We start from the raw sequence: 15,975 nt of genomic DNA on the forward strand, positions 1-15,975 counted from the left end.
AACATTGCATTATATTTTAAAGACAACTTGCATTTTAATTCACCATCTTCTATAAACAGCCTGTTTATTTATTTAGTTCAAAGGAGCTCTGTGAAAGTATTCCTCTGCCTCCTGCGGCATCCTCCAGCGGCTGATTTTCCCCCAGGGCGAGGAGGGCAGGGTTCCCCCGGCACCTGCCGCAGGCGCCGGAGCGCAGGGAGCTGCTGCCCGGCGGTGGAGGTGGAAGGTGGCGGTGGAAGGTGGCGGTGGAAGGTGGCGGTGGAAGGTGGAGGTGGCGGTGGAAGGTGGCGGTGGCGGTGGAAGGTGGCGGTGGCGGTGGAGGTGGCGGTGGAGGTGGCGGTGGAAGGTGGAGGTGGCGGTGGAGGTGGCTGTGGAGGAGGCGGTGGAGGCGGCGGTGGAGGTGCATGCCCCCGCTTCTACACCAGAGGGCAATAAAGTGAAGGTAAAATTCGTTTTTCCCCTATTAAATGAGTGGTTCGTAGGACAAAAGTAATTTACGTTATTATTTATGACTTGATAATTGAATATATTATTTACCTGCCAAATCTTTCATACATTTCAGAAGCAGAACTCTTTGTATGTTGTTAATACATTGAACCAAGATTTTTCTTCCACATAATTGTATTTTATAAAGCTACAATTGTACAGACCTTAAGTTTTTACCATGACAGAGATATTTATTTCTATTTTTATTTTTGAACAATAGATAACTTCATATTATTATCTGTCATGTGTTCAAATATTTATAATCACCATGGAAAGAAATAAAGTGATTATTTCTCTCAGGAAATTAGGATGCCAGCTGCAAACCTGAAACACTTTGGATTTTGCAGATAAATAAAACACTCTCTTCCATTGCATGGGCTGCTCCTGGAAATGCTGTGTAGCAGCTGGGTGGTATTTTTAAAGCTGAAAACACTTGACTTCCCAGACCTTTAGTGTAGCTAGCAGAGAGGGAGGAATTATCTTAAACATTCTGCCACAGACTTTACAGAAAGAGTCCCAACACCCATTACCAGTGATGGAGAAAGAAATACAGAATAGTAAGGAAGGAGTGTTTTGGGGCTCATGAAAAGGGTAAGCTAAAAATAATTGCAACAAAAAGGAGATTCAGGGATCTGCTTTGTATGACAGTGATCGTGGTGCTTTCTTGTCACTCTGTGAGAGCAGAAGGCACAGCCAGTGTCGGGGTGTCTTCAGCTCTGCCATCGCAGTGTCGGGCTCTGCCTCGGTAGGGAGATGCAGCTCCTGGTAGGGATGAAGTTAACAAGGTCTGTGCTAACTGTGGTTGGGAAGCGAGTAGACTTGAATCATCAGAGAATACACAGATGGTTTTTAAAATGCTGATGATCAAAATATCAAGCAATGAATTTGTGATCGTGTGAACCCGATCAGCACCAATAACCTTGAATGGATGCGCTGGTGAATCAGCGTGCCTGGTGGCGTGCTCCGGGGCTGCAGCTGCTGCCTGGGATGATCCCACATCTGGGATGCACCTGCTGTCAGCCCGAGCCTCGCATCCGCTGTCCCTGCAGCTCCCCGAGCTGCACTGCTCGCAGAATCAGGAGAAGCCAGTAATGACGGGCTGGGAACTGCAGACTAGCAGCTTGGAGGCTGTTTTCTTCTGATATAGGCCTTCATTTATGCATTGTATAATTGTAGTGAGATCACGTCAAGAGCTAAATGGAATTTACTTCATGGCAGGATGAATCTGGAGTGTTCGTTCTGCCCCTTTGGTGCTCACGGAGGAATCATCCCGAGCACTGGATCATCAGCACCCATGAACCCTCGAGGCTCATGTTTGCTTCTGTAATCACTTCTCAGAGCCAACCCTTAGACCTGGGTTGTGTTTCTGGTCTGGATTTGCCAAGAACTTGGCAAAATAGGGCTCTATTTTCTGCCTCGTATTTCAGGATGATCATAGAATAGAATCATAGAATCATTTAGGTTGGAAAAGACCTTTAAGATCATCAAGTCCAACTGTTAACCCAACACTGCCAAGTCCACCACTACACCATGTCCCTAAGCACCACATCTACACGTCTTTTAAATACCTCCAGGGATGGGGACTCAATCACTTCCCTGGGCAGCCTGTTCCAGCGCTTGACAAACCTTTCTGTGAAGAAATTTTTCCTAATATCCAATCTAAACCTCCCCTGGCGCAACTTGAGGCCGTTTCCTCTTGTCCTATCGCTTGTTACTTGGGAGAAGAGACCGACCCCCACCTCGCTACAACCTCCTTTCAGGGAGTTGTAGAGAGCGATGAGGTCTCCCCTCAGCCTCCTTTTCTCCAGGCTGAACAACCCCAGTTCCCTCAGCCGCTCCTCATCAGACTTGTTCTCCAGACCCCTCACCAGCCTCGTTGCCCTTCTCTGGACACGCTCCAGCACCTCGATGTCCTTCTTGTAGTGAGGGGCCCAAAACTGAACACAGTATTCGAGGTGCGGCCTCACCAGTGCCGAGTACAGGGGCACGATCACTGCCCTACTCCTGCTGGCCACACTATTTCTGATACAGGCCAGGATGCCATTGGCCTTCTTGGCCGCCTGGGCACACTGCCGGCTCATGTTCAGCCGGCTGTCGACCAGCACCCCCAGGTCCTTTTCCGACAGGCAGCTTTCCAGCCACTCTTCCCCAAGCCTGTAGCGCTGCATGGGGTTGTTGTGGCCGAAGGGCAGGACCCGGCACTTGGCCTTGTTGAACCTCATACAGTTGGCCTCGGCCCATTGATCCAGCCTGTCCAGGTCCCTCTGCAGAGCCTTCCTACCCTCGAGCGGATCAACGCTCCCACCCAACTTGGTGTCGTCTGCAAACTGACTGAGGGTGCACTCGATCCCCTCGTCCAGATCATTGATAAAGATATTGAACAAGACCGGCCCCAGTACTGAGCCCTGGGGAACACCGCTCGTGACCGGCCGCCAACTGGATTGAACTCCATTCACCACAACTCTCTGGGCCCGGCCGTCCAGCCAGTTTTTGACCCAGCGCAGAGTCCACCTGTCTAAGCCGTGAGCTGCCAGCTTCTCTAGGAGAATCCTGTGGGAGACGGCGTCAAAGGCCTTACTGAAGTCCAGGTAGACCACATCCACAGCCTTTCCCTCATCCACTAGGCGGGTCACCTGGTCATAGAAGGAGATCAGGTTGGTCAAGCAGGACCTGCCTTTCATAAACCCATGCTGGCTGGGCCTGATCACCCGGTTGTCCGGTATGTGCCACGTCATGGCACTCAAGGTGATCTGCTCCATAACCTTCCCCAGCACCAAGGTCAGGCTGAGAGGCCTGTAGGTCCTCAGATCCTCCTTCCGGCCCTTCTTGTAGATGGGTGTCACATTTGCTAACCTCCAGTCAACTGGGACCTCCCCGGTTAGCCAGGACTGCTGATAAATGATGGAAAGTGGCTTGGTGAGCACTTCCACCAGCTCCCTCAGTACCCTTGGGTGGATCCCATCCAGCCCCATAGACTTGTGTGTGTCCAAGTGGTGTAGCAGGTCGCTAACCATTTCCCCTTGGATTATGGGGGCTTCATTCTGCTCCCCATCCCTGTCTTCCAGCTCAGGGGGCTGGGTACCTGGAGAATGACTGCTCTTACTATTAAAGACTGAGGCAAAGAAGGCATTAAGTACCTCAGCCTTTTCCTCATCCTTTGTCGCGATGTTTCCCCCCACATCCAATAAAGAACAGAGATTCTCCTTAGCCCTCCTTTTGTTGCTGATGTATTTATCAAAACCTTTTTATTGTCTTTTTCAGCAGTGGCCAGATTAAGTTCTAGTTGGGCTTTGGCCCTTCTAAGTTTTTCCCTGCATAACGTCACGACATCCTTGTAGCCCTCCTGAGTTGCCTGCCCCTTCTTCCAAAGGTCATAAACTCTTTTTTTCCCTGAGTTCCAGCCAAAGTTCTCTGTTTAGTCAGGCTGGTCTTCTTCCCCACCAGCTCGTCTTTCAGCACGTAGGGATGGCCTGCTCTTGTACCTTTAATATCATTAATATCATCACTATCATCAATACTTGTGCTTTGATCTCAGAAAAAGTGTTTTAAAAAGAAAACACCAGAGTGGGTGTGAACTATAGAAGCTTTGACTGGGGAGCACTTGGCAAAGGTCATTCTTAAATTGAAGCACAACCCTGCTCGATTTGGGCTAGAGCAGTGGTTTGTTCATGCTGTAGAAGATGCTCCTCAGATGAATCCTTCTGCAGCCCAGGCTGGTGTCCTTGCTGCCCACGACTGTCAGACCTTCTTGTTCTCTTGCATGAAAATGCCAAAGACAATATAGAGCAGCAACATACTGGAGGCACAGTAAGATAAACTGAGGTTGATCTTTGTGACAAAAAAGTACTCTGATCCTCTGTTGTTGCTGTCTTATCCTGACACATGGGAAGCAGCATGACTCAGGTCTGCCTCTGGCTGCTATAACCCTAGGACACTATCCAGATGACTTTTTCTGCTCCATGCTTGTATTTGTTGGTACGATGCTGGTGCACCGGAAAGCCTGGGCTGCTGGCTGCGCTCCCTGGGAATCACCTCCACCTTATTATCCCTTCTGGTGAAGTTTTGACACAAAAGTGTCATTTTATTCTGTGAGTCTAAACAACTCCTTCGGATCTTTTATACATTAAAATTGTGAGGATTTACAACATTCGCCTTGCTCAGCTCCCCTTCCCCCTGGAAGCTAATGACCTCGGTCCAGGAGGTTAAACATTCTAGCCAAAATGAGCTCTGAATGCAGGCAGTGCCTGCTAGAAAATGGTCCCTGAGCGGAGCTGCTGTTCATGGCTTCTCCACCATGGAGGGATACCCCTGCCGACCATCCCATCTGGGTGGAGGTTGCCCAATGACTTGGGGAAGGGGGAGGCTGGGCAGACCTGGCAGACACCTGAGACCCACCGGCCTTGCTTGCTAACCCCCATGCATCCTGCAGCACCAAAGCACAGCCACCACCCTAAGCCATCAAGGTGGTAATGGGGCCACACTGGGATGGATGAAAGCAAAGCTTCTTTGAACCATTTTTATCTTGCCTATCTTCAGTTTTAAATGCTGTCTTAAGGTGATGCAGAGAAGGTACCACACAGAAAACTCAGGCACCGCAGAAGGCATGTGGTAACTGCCCTTTGCAGGCTCTTATCCCGTAGTGAGGAGGAGGAGGCAACCGGAGGAGCTGCAGCAGGGGGATAAAGAGCTCCCCAGCTGCCTGTGTTGTGCACCCACAGAGCGGGTACTGAGCTGCACCTTTCCCCACAACTTGCCGTGCTTATCCCCATGGTGATAACAGTGACGGTTTGATTACTTGTCACCAGCTGCAGCTGATACGTATTCTGTATTAGGAATCTGTTAATTCATAATCTCCCAGTTTGCAGATCTACATCATCGCAGGAGAAACTTTGTCAATAAAGATGGAGTTACAAAATGTGTAAGCTCTTAGAGAGCACGAGTGGGTTATAAAAACTTTGCTCTCTTCACAAGAGTGAGACTATTGTGAGACGTCAGAAAGGCAGGAGCGAGGCACCAGCAGCACCATGTGCACGTGATTCACAAGTGTTTCTGCAGTGGCTTTGGCTGGTGCTCTTGGAGGTAAAGACAAGATGGGACAGTCATGGGAAGAAGCATCAGCGAGCCCTCAAGCCTTGCCTGCAACACTTCCCCGGCAAATCCTGGCTGCCAGACCCCTCCTGAGAACGAGTAATAGGTGTCTGCTCCACCTCGGTTAAACCCAGACCTAACCAGCTGGCTCCCGGTCCTGCCCAGAACCTGTTTCACTCAGTAAGACCCTGCATTTCCGCAGGGCATGCCCCTGCACCGCACCCTTTAACACAAGAAAATTCTCAACAGCAAGGATAACCGAAGTCGATGATAACCTCTGCCTGTAGATTCTCAGGTTATATTTTCTATTTATCAGTATTTCCTATTTCAAAAGAAATTATAAGTCAGCGTTCAGAAAGTGCTCCCTGGTTTAAATTCAAGATTATCTGTGATGACTATAATTTGAAACTTTTGCATCAACTCGGAAGTTAAGTAATATTGACAGCTCTCCAACTGATAAACTCGTATTACCCTTTGTTTGATATACCTGTACTTGAGCTAAGTATATACTCTTTTTAATGCAAACTGAGACCTTGAGGATCATTTCTGAACAGCTGATGATCTTTTCTTGTTTGCGGTGCTCTGCGGCAGAGCCCCATGGCTGCCACAGCCTGGCAGAGGGATGGCTGAATGAGGAGTGCTGTGCACCCGCGCTGCTTAATAGCACTTTAAATGGCTTTGTCTTTTTTTTAAAGGTTACTCAGATAATATAGTTGAGAAGGAAGGCAAAGGCCCGTGCTTAAAACTCTCTGCACTGTGAAGCCATAGCGAAACCTGTGCTTCTGCATTGCACGGCACAGCACTGCCAGCCGTGGGCATGGGATTTATGCCTGCTGTGAGGGAACTGGAAATTAAGGGTATTTTCTGCTCGAAAGGATGAGAGGTCAGCAAAAGAAGAGGCTGCACACGTGACTGGTCATTAATAAACAGCACCTTCTCCTCCAGCGATGCTTGAGATTAGCAGGTTCAGTTAAGAAGAAGCTGTAGCTTGGGTCATTAAAAAAACAAAGGCAGCAAAGCTGGGCAGAGCGAGGAAAAATTGTCCTGGCATTTTAAAGATTACCTGAAAGAACCAGGATATTATGGGTTAAACCACAACACTGTCTGCTGACAAGAGGCTTGTTTTTCTTCTCTCTCTTCTGCCTTTTTGCATCCACAGGCTGGTTTGCTGCCTGCGTCCCTGCTAGTGCCAATTCATCAGGTCCTTGAACATCAAAATGGCACTTTTTTATCACTAAATTAATTGCAGGCACAAGAAAGGAAGGTTGGATCCTAGCTGGCTAGTGTGGGGAGGAGGAGCCCAGGTTACTGTGGCAGCTTCTTTTTCCAAGTTTAGCATGAACCCTGAAAAAAATTTCATAACATTGAAATTTGACAGGCTGCTTGTAACTGGGGAGGTATTTTTTGAGAGAGTAACTGAATAGCAGCCAAAGAAGGGTACAAGAAGATCTGAACAACATTGCTCATGAATATTTTGCAACATTGCCCTTTAAAAATTGGGGTGGACTCAATTTTGCTCTCTTATATTTCTGTCACCTGAAGATAATCTGGAGATCTGGGCTTCTGGCTTTCATGTCTGTGATATCAAATGAAGCTGAATGTTAAAAATGAGCTGCTTCAGTAAATCAGGAACAAGTTAAGAATGTCCATTTCGCAGAAATTGGGGAAGTTCAGGATACCTGTACCAGTCCTGGTGTCCAAAATACTAATGTCTGCTTCACAATGCACTTTGGTGCTCTGCTGGCACAACCTGCAGCTGCTGTTACACATTCCTGCTGAATCCTTCATTGTACCACGCTTCACAGTAGTGCATGACTCTGGGAAGAGGGTGACCCACAGTAATATGGAAATGCAAGTTGCTGTTCTTTCCATAGTAACTTTTTCTATACTTTGAAAAAAATATTTTGTAAAAATGATTTTTTTCCTGTGGAAAATACTGATGCTTCGCAGTTATTTTGTGTCCTGAGCTGGGCAGAGAGCATCAATAGCAAAACCTTCTACCCTGTGAAATGCCACATAGATCCAACAAGATGTGGATGTCTACCACAAGAATCTGACTTTTCAGGAACCCTCCATTAACTGAATATGCAAAACGTTAGTGGGGAGCTTGTTAAGTTGCAAAAAAACCTCATTTGCAGCTACAAAGTGGCTGGCAGGTACCACTGTACTCAAAAGTGATGGAGGGGTTTGTGGGTTGGCTGTTTCTTGTGTGTGAGTGCCATCAGCAGAGGTGATGTTTCTGGCTCACACTGTTTAGCACTGTGTTTCCATGCTGCAAGTAGGAGGCTAAAACTCATGCAGGGAGTCAGGGTGCTTGTAAGGATCTCGCATCCCTGGAAGAGACCATCAGCGAGGTTTTGGCAGATCCTTTTCTCATCATGATTGTGTCCAGATTGCTTCAGGTCACCAGGAATGGGAGAAGCCACCACATGACACCTGGGTCTGTTGGCACCCGTGGCCGAAAGGCAGCACGTGCAAAGCTTCTTCATTAAGGACCCGTGGGAGGGGGGTGATGTGGTGCTGGCTCGAAGGGCCCCCGCTCTCCCAGCCCTGCTCCCATCAGCACTGTGGAAGGGAGCAGCCAGCCTCCACCCACGTTCTCCATTGATTTGGAATTTGCCCAGTTCAAAGGCAGGCTGCTGGAATTAACCATCAAATTCATTTCTGAAACCACAGCAGCATGTGGTGTGTTGCTAGGAATTTTTAAACACGTGTGCAGTTCTCCTTTTGCTTCATATCTGCTCAGCAATAAAATGAGAAATTCATTCTAAAGACAGAGTTCTAGCAAAAGCACTTCAAAATCTACCTGGTGAGAAATGGGGATGCATAATTTAAGCAGTAAGTGTTTTTTCTGCACGTTGTTGCATGCAGCCTGCTGAGAGTGCCCAAGGAGAGTCTCCCACTCATGCTTCTGCTTGCAGTTTTACATTGTTTCCCCAGAACTTTGTATAAACTGACAAAGCGACTTCATTGATAAGACGATAATGTCCTTCCCAGAGCCTTAGAAATGACCCGGAAACTCAGATTTTCAAAGTCTGTCTACCCCGCTGTCTGTTGAGGCTGTCCTCATTACCATCATTTTATTTCCACAGCACATGCAAGGGAAGTTGCAAACACTGTCTTTGGGCTTTCCTGATTTTCTTTCTGCTATGTTTCTTCTTCTCCCTTCCCTGTCACACGTCCTGTTCAATAGCCCATTATTTTCAGCAGAACAGGTTGAAATCTTTGTTCACTGTGGATTCAGCATTTGCTCCTGGGTTATTCCTGATCTGTTCTTGATTTCTTCAAATGCATTTTGCTGTCTCCTGTTAGAAAGGATGTTAAAGAACTCGTGAATTGTGTTTCTAGACAAGAATAATCTAATTACTGCTAGACTCTCATTTTAAATCTCTCATATTACATTTCTGATACTCTTAGTTCTAATATCAGCTTTTTCTTTTAATGCTTGAATACTCCATGGATAGAACCCATTAAAACAGTTGAAGGAAAGAGTCAGATTTTCAGCATGAGCTAATGGTTTAGCTACTGAGTATCTTAAGAGCTGATAAATTTGGCTGTTTATTACTAGCTACTCATGGCGTGGACGATACAGAGCGGTGCTATAATCTGTCTCATATCTCATAGGCTAACAATCCTTTTTTTTTCACAGAAAACTAATCAGCAACAGCAACAACTTAGAAGTTCCTGGTCTTGCCAGTGAACATGGGTATTTTCATCAAATGTTCATATTTTTTCAGAATCTGTGAAATCAAAATAATTTCTAAGAAGCCAGCAAGAACACTTCGGAGTCATGGGGAATACCAAGTTTAGTTTGCTGGAATTAGTAGATGAAAGAAACAGTGGAAAATAATAGTTGGCCAGATTGATATCAGGAAAACATGATAGAAATTAATAAAGCCATTGTGAAAACCAATTTATCCTAATAAGCCATAACTATATAGACTTTTTTAACACTATTTCTAGACTCAGAACAATATATGATTAATGGATCAAATAGGATAAGCCAGACCTGAAATGTCTATTTGAAAATATGATATGTCAAATGCAGCTGCACATTTTCATACTGTCTGCCAATTAATGAAAGTCACAGGGGAAGAAAAGCACTAGAGAACTATTTTCTCTGTACAAATAACACCTTGCATGATAGAAACAGAATAATGTGCTTTGGCGGTCTCTGCTGCAGTCTGAGATGACCACACTGAGGACACTGATTTCAAAGGCAGCACAGATCAGCCTTCTGCCAAGTCTCCACTCTGTAACACTAATATTTAGTTCTGGACAAACCAACTAAAAGTATATCTGCTTTGGTGTCGTACAACCCTTCTGAGCGCCAGCAAGGAGGGAAAAAATCTAAAGAACAGAAAACAAGAACAGATTTAATGAGAGTTTTTTCTTTGTGAAGACTGTGGCACCAGATCCAAAATAATGGAGAAGGAATAGACTGCTTTGCACAAGGTAAGCACGGTGCTGCAGCACTGCTTTGTCCTACTAAAGCTGTAAAATAGGATTCAGCTGAAACTGGGTGATGCCAAGCTCTGTTCTGCCTTCCTGCACAAAGACAAATGCTGTACTACCCTCAGCTGTGCCTGGAATGTAATTCCTCTTCCTTGCCATTCCTTTGTCATACCTTTGTACATTTGTACTAATGAGCTGGATTTGGTTTGTTTTGGTTTGGCTTTTTTTTGCAAAAATCTTGAAAAATAAAAACAACCCAGAAAAAGAAAAACCAAAAGCTTAACTTGGATGATGTCCATTCTGTAAAACTAGCATTTGTTCAGGCTGTGGAAAGATTTACATTGTTTTGTGCTTTTTGCTTTGAAAAGCAAAGCTGAATATTTCAGTAAACTGAGCTGTGATCTGCTCATGCTATTGGCTACAGAAGAGAAACGGCTGCTCCTGCAGTGCTTCGGTGTGGTGAAAATCAGGGAGTGTTGGGAGCTTTTCAGGAAAGTTTATTTTCCCAAGAGATCCAGTTCAGTTTTCCTGTTGCAGCTTATTTCAAAGGACGCGGGGGCTCATCCTTTTTCCATCAGCCATGCCAGCGGCCGGCTGCCTGTGCCTTCTCACGAGGGGTAAAGCTTGTCCTGCAGCGCAGCGACTGCCGTGTTGCTCAGTGGTGGGATGGGAGGACCCAGAGGATGACAGTGTTCAGATGGCCGCATCCTGCACTGCTGCCAGCTGCCAGTCCCCTCGGCCCCTCGGAGCTGTGAAGATCCCAAGTGCAACCTCTGGGTAACTCACGTCCGCTTCAGCGTTCTTCACTGACGTCCTAAATCTCCCTCCTTTCCATTTCTGAGACGAGGACTCTCATACATCAGCCCAGCAGAGTGGAAGCAGAAACGATCTGAGAAAAATAAAGAATATCTTGTAGTCAGAGCTTAGAGAGGGGGAAAAAAGAAACATGCAAGGCTTCCTGGAGCTATACAATCTCTTGAAAATAAATGAACAGATTGCCATGAATGAATAAACTGCTTAAGACACTAATTCACATTCAGGAGGCCGTAGAGCTGAGGGTACCAGCGAAGATGACAGAAATGTTTCCCTGTGATTGTTTGTGCATGGAGCAATTTCATTTCTGAAGGTAGCAAACAGAAGGTAGCCGTGCTCTGCAAACAAACTACTCGGCGCAGATGGCACAGAGCGCTTCTGCCGGCAGTGAGATCCTGACGATGCTCCTGCCCAGGGAGATTGTCGATGCACACACCAGCCTGGCTCACTTGCTTTGGGAAAGCAGAAAATATGGGAAACTCAGCCCATAGCAGTCACAGGACAATTAAACCCGCAGCCCGGAGGGGAACGCTGCGGGCACAGTGCATGTAAGGGGATGGTGATGAGAGAACATATCGGTGCCCTTTTACTTATTCCAGTGTTTCTGTGCGACTGCAACACCTCGGGCCGTGCTGTCTTGCAGAGCCATGGTGGGCGACAGTGGGGCTGGGGCTGCGATGGCATCTGGGCTCCGGCAGCTGGCCGCACACCAGCGCTGGGCTTACGGGCAGGGATAACGACCATCCCTTCGATGATGGGTAGAAGTTTCCACAGCTGACACGCTAACCAGTGCACTGGCACCTCTGGCCAGGGACTCCCCGAGGCGGGATATCTGCATCATGGGCAGCATCCTCCCGCACCCCGGTGTCCCCATCCTGAAACTCCCCTCCGGAGCACTGTGCCTGTGTTTCACCCAATGCATTCACACTCCCCAAGGCCTGGGTAAAGTACATCACTGGATACCACGTACGTTTGGAGCTTATAATAATCTGAAGCCCCATTTCAAACAGCCCCTTATTTGATCAGAAACAGCTACAGAAATGGGGTAGTTTGGAGGGCTTTGGGGTTTTTAAGATAAGCCATTGCTATTAGCACTAGAAACAGCTGTTTCATTGCACTTAAAAATGGTGATTTGATGAATTCCTTGAGATGTCAAAATGGACTGAATATAAAAATCTGTGTAAGAGAAACAACTTGTTAGGGAAATACTAGAGTGAAATTGCATTCAGCTGAGTGAATTATGGATGTGCTATGCAGACAGTACCTACTGGGCACACAGGTCGCCGCTTTTAGCTTTCATAGGTAGACAGTCTCATTCAGCAGAACAGCATTCTGACATACAGAAAAGAAATTCCTAGGTCTTACCATTTAGTAATAGTTCAAGCCAAATTTTGCTATAACGTATACCCTTGCAATATCTAAAACTTTGGGGATAATCAAGGGGAAGAGAGTTGCCTCTGCGGCCATTTTGTAGTGAATGTTGATCACACATTGATTAATATTATCTGTGTTTAGTGGCTCATTAACACTATGCAGCTGACACTGATGGGAGTTTAAGTGGCTACACAGGAGGTGCTCATGTCATTGTCTTTATAACACTGGCCTTCCAGTTCAGCCTTAAAGCTGGTGCTGAGAAGATGTTTTGGGCTGCTCTGTGTTACAAGGAATCATGGCAAAACAGCTGGACTAGGACCAAGGGTATGGTGCTAAGTGTGGTGATGCCCAAGTGCTCACTGTGCACAAACTCAGCATGACCGTGGCCTGAGGTGAGCCAAGTTTGCTGAAGTATGAAACTGAGATTTATACTGTGAGCTCCAGCTTAACGTTAACAAAGCGGCGGTGCCACGTCCAGTGTGGTGTTATCAGTTACTGCCTACAGAGATGAATAATGCATGGCTGGTGCCTGGTGATTTGTTGGGCTCTATTGTCTCTGCTTTCTGACACTGCGAATGCCGTGTTGATCCCTAAGAAAACAGTCTTGCAAAACAGGTGATTGAGTTTTGTTGTTTTTATCTTTCTTTGGACTGACTTGTGTTATTTAAGTACAAAACATGAATTATTTATTCCTGTGGCTTTTACTGTGTTTCCTAGTTGCCTAACTGAGGGGCTGGCTTCTCTTTTGGGTGGGAGGTAGGTGGATTTAGCTGGAAAACAGCACAGTTAATGAGACCCTGGTAATAGTCTTATTGATAATGTCTGATTTGGAAAGATCTCATCCAGCAGCAGGATGGGGGGATTAGTCACAAGATCTGAGTTACTTGGGTGGTTTCAGTGCCAGAAGGTCAGGCCCAGAGTGGGAGCAGTGGAGCGCTTTGAGTTCATAGGGGTTCAGGGTTGCAAACCAATACTTTGACCTGGTGCATGCACAAGGTGTGCTGCTGCTGCAGCTTGTTTTAGTACTGTGGACGCAGGAGTAAGCCCGCAGCACGTGTAGGTGTGGGTTGCAGTTGGACCACTTGAGTAATGAGGGAGGAGTTCAGTTCCAGAGGTAATCCTGAAAAGACTTTGGGCTTAGCAAAAACAAACATATTCTTCTCTGTGCAGCTGACTTGCTTTACTTTGGACTGGTGGAAACCATTACTGCTGAAAAGCCAGTGTATCTAACAAACTTTAGAGGCTGTGAAATTTTTTTGAAGAAAATTCAAGAGCTGCTGCAATACACGGTGCCTCCTGTCATGACTGAAATACATGACACCATGCTCTGATAGCGAGCTGCCAGGGCTTAGGGGCTGCCTGGTGGGTGGACACCATGCTGGAGGGCAAAAGAACAAGGCAGATGTAATGTGCCCTCATACGCAGGGACAGAGTACTGTGTGGGGACTCAGCGCTACCACAGGAGAAAATAAAAGAGAAACCCACTGCTCAAGAGTTTCCCCTTTTCCTGGGCAATGTTACCATGGGCGAAGCCTTCCTCTGCCCTTACTCTTCTGGGCTTTCTGGTCAGGGGTCGCATATGTGTTTTTAAACAACACCTGAAGACTTTGTCCTGAGACCTCAGGACGTGGTTTCCTCTGACCTAGGCACTGTAGGGCTTCTTTGGGGTTTTCCTCAAATGAAATAGTGTTTTCATATTAAAATGAAATTAATGCCACACTATTTAATATTAAAGACTTAGTTGAGACCAGTGACTAGTTGACAGCAGGTGACTAAGAAACAATGTGAGAAATAGAGTTTGAATAGGGTAGTCCTTCCTCTGGCTCTTATTCCCAGCTTTCAGCAGTTACTGGTACAGGAATTTCTTGGCCATTGGATTTAATAGCCACCAGTGGACTGGCCTTACACGAATATCCCCAAATTGTTTTTGAATCCATATATCTCTGGTATCTGATGGCAGAGAGTTGCACAGATTTTATTATGCGTTAGCTGAAAATGCATTTGATTTGTGTTAAACTTCTCTGAAGATCTTTCTGCTATTTAATCACCTTAAGAGTGGAAGACATCATGTGTAACAGGAATATTGAGGTCACTGAAGAGTGGGAGAGCAAAGAGAAATGTGGTCCTGGAAGAGATGGTGGGTGGGAGTCTTGCCTCTTTTCTTAAATCAAGTGCATGTGAAGCTTTCTAGCTTGACTCTGGAGGATATCCAAGCAGCAGAGTAGCTATTTTTGTTAAACTGTTTTCCTGAACAGCTGCCTACTCGTGAGTGTCCCTCTGCATTTACTTTCTGTCTCAGTATTCCTTTGATAATAGAACACAGTCATTTAGTCTTGGATAAAAAAGGAATTAAAACCCTAGCATATACGTAGGTCTGGGTTTTCTCAGTACTTTTCTGTTGCTGCTGTGGGTAGTTGAATTTAACTCCTAATTACATGGTACAATTTTGCAGACTAGGCAATGTTGATGCTCTAAAGCAAATTCTAAATGGCAATTCTTAAACAAGGCTGTAGAACTGCTTTGGATACAGAAAATGTTTGGTGTCTGTGCTGGCTGCTTTATCAGACTAGTACTTGAATTTCAGCATGCTCCTCTGTGCCCAAGATGTTAATATTTCTACGTACCTGATTAACTCAGTGAGATTTGTACTTGTACGCAGGTGTTAGAACATTAAATGTCTTTATATAATATCTGAGAATCTGTTCATCATGGCAAGATTAACACATAATAAAATAATAAAATTCAGAATTTACCTAGCACTTACAAGCACAGTCTGATTCTCCTCATCACACAGATGAAAGTATTTTTAGTTTTCCAGTTTGAAACTTTGCTGGCTCCAAAAAACAGGCAGTTGAAGACACTCTTAAACTAAGCATAACAACTCTTCTCATTGAAATTTATTTGGGGAGAGGCAGGTCCATTTCATAACCTATGTTGTCTTCTACCATTCTATGTCCTAGCCAAGGAGAGGCCTGGATTAGGATGTATCCAGGGGGATCCCTAATTGGGGAAGTCTATTTTGAATCTTAGTGAGAGCCAGAGGGATGCTGACTGACTTCAGCTACTGAACAGACCAGACAGGGATTCAAAGATGCTGTTGTACAGTTGCATGCTCTGGCCAGCACCCTCAGCCCATTGGAAATGGGGTTTGGGTGCAAGGTTGAAAGTGTCCACAACTATGCAAAATAAGCTTGAAAATTATTTAAATATAATTCCCTGTAGAAAGCTAACAGTAGTAGATGAAAACGTTGATGAAGAGCCTACAAAATAAGGCAGCATTGCATCCTTGCAGACTAGTCCTGTCTGTTGCCACAAAATGTTGATCTGTAGCCTTAAAATAAAGGCTCATTACCTTGGTTTTGCCCCAAAGCAGTGGGAAGGGTGTGGTGGTGTTGCTATCACTGCACAAGTACTTATATTTGGATGTACCCTGAAGTAGTATTAGCCACTGATGTGGGCAGGGGGCTGCTCCATGTTGCCCAAGGAGGAGCAGTGCCCATGCAGCTCTGCATCCCTCAGTGGCGTTGGGAGAAGGGGACATTTGCCAGGCTCTAGAGGCGGTTCATCCCTTTCATCTCCCTCCCTCCCTCCCTCCCTCCCTCTGTTGGAGGTGCCTCCTCTGTACCTGAAAGTGCAGAAGGACAGATGTCTGTCCATGCTCATCTTGCAGCCTTTGCCCCTTTCCAGCAGATGTGCTTCTCTACATCTGCTGTTAACAGATTTCCCAGTATAGGAAACTTCTCTTGTGCAATTTTTAAC

Source organism: Aptenodytes patagonicus, chromosome 7 (genome assembly GCF_965638725.1).
Source record: "Aptenodytes patagonicus chromosome 7, bAptPat1.pri.cur, whole genome shotgun sequence".
NCBI classification, from domain to species: Eukaryota; Metazoa; Chordata; class Aves; order Sphenisciformes; family Spheniscidae; genus Aptenodytes; species Aptenodytes patagonicus.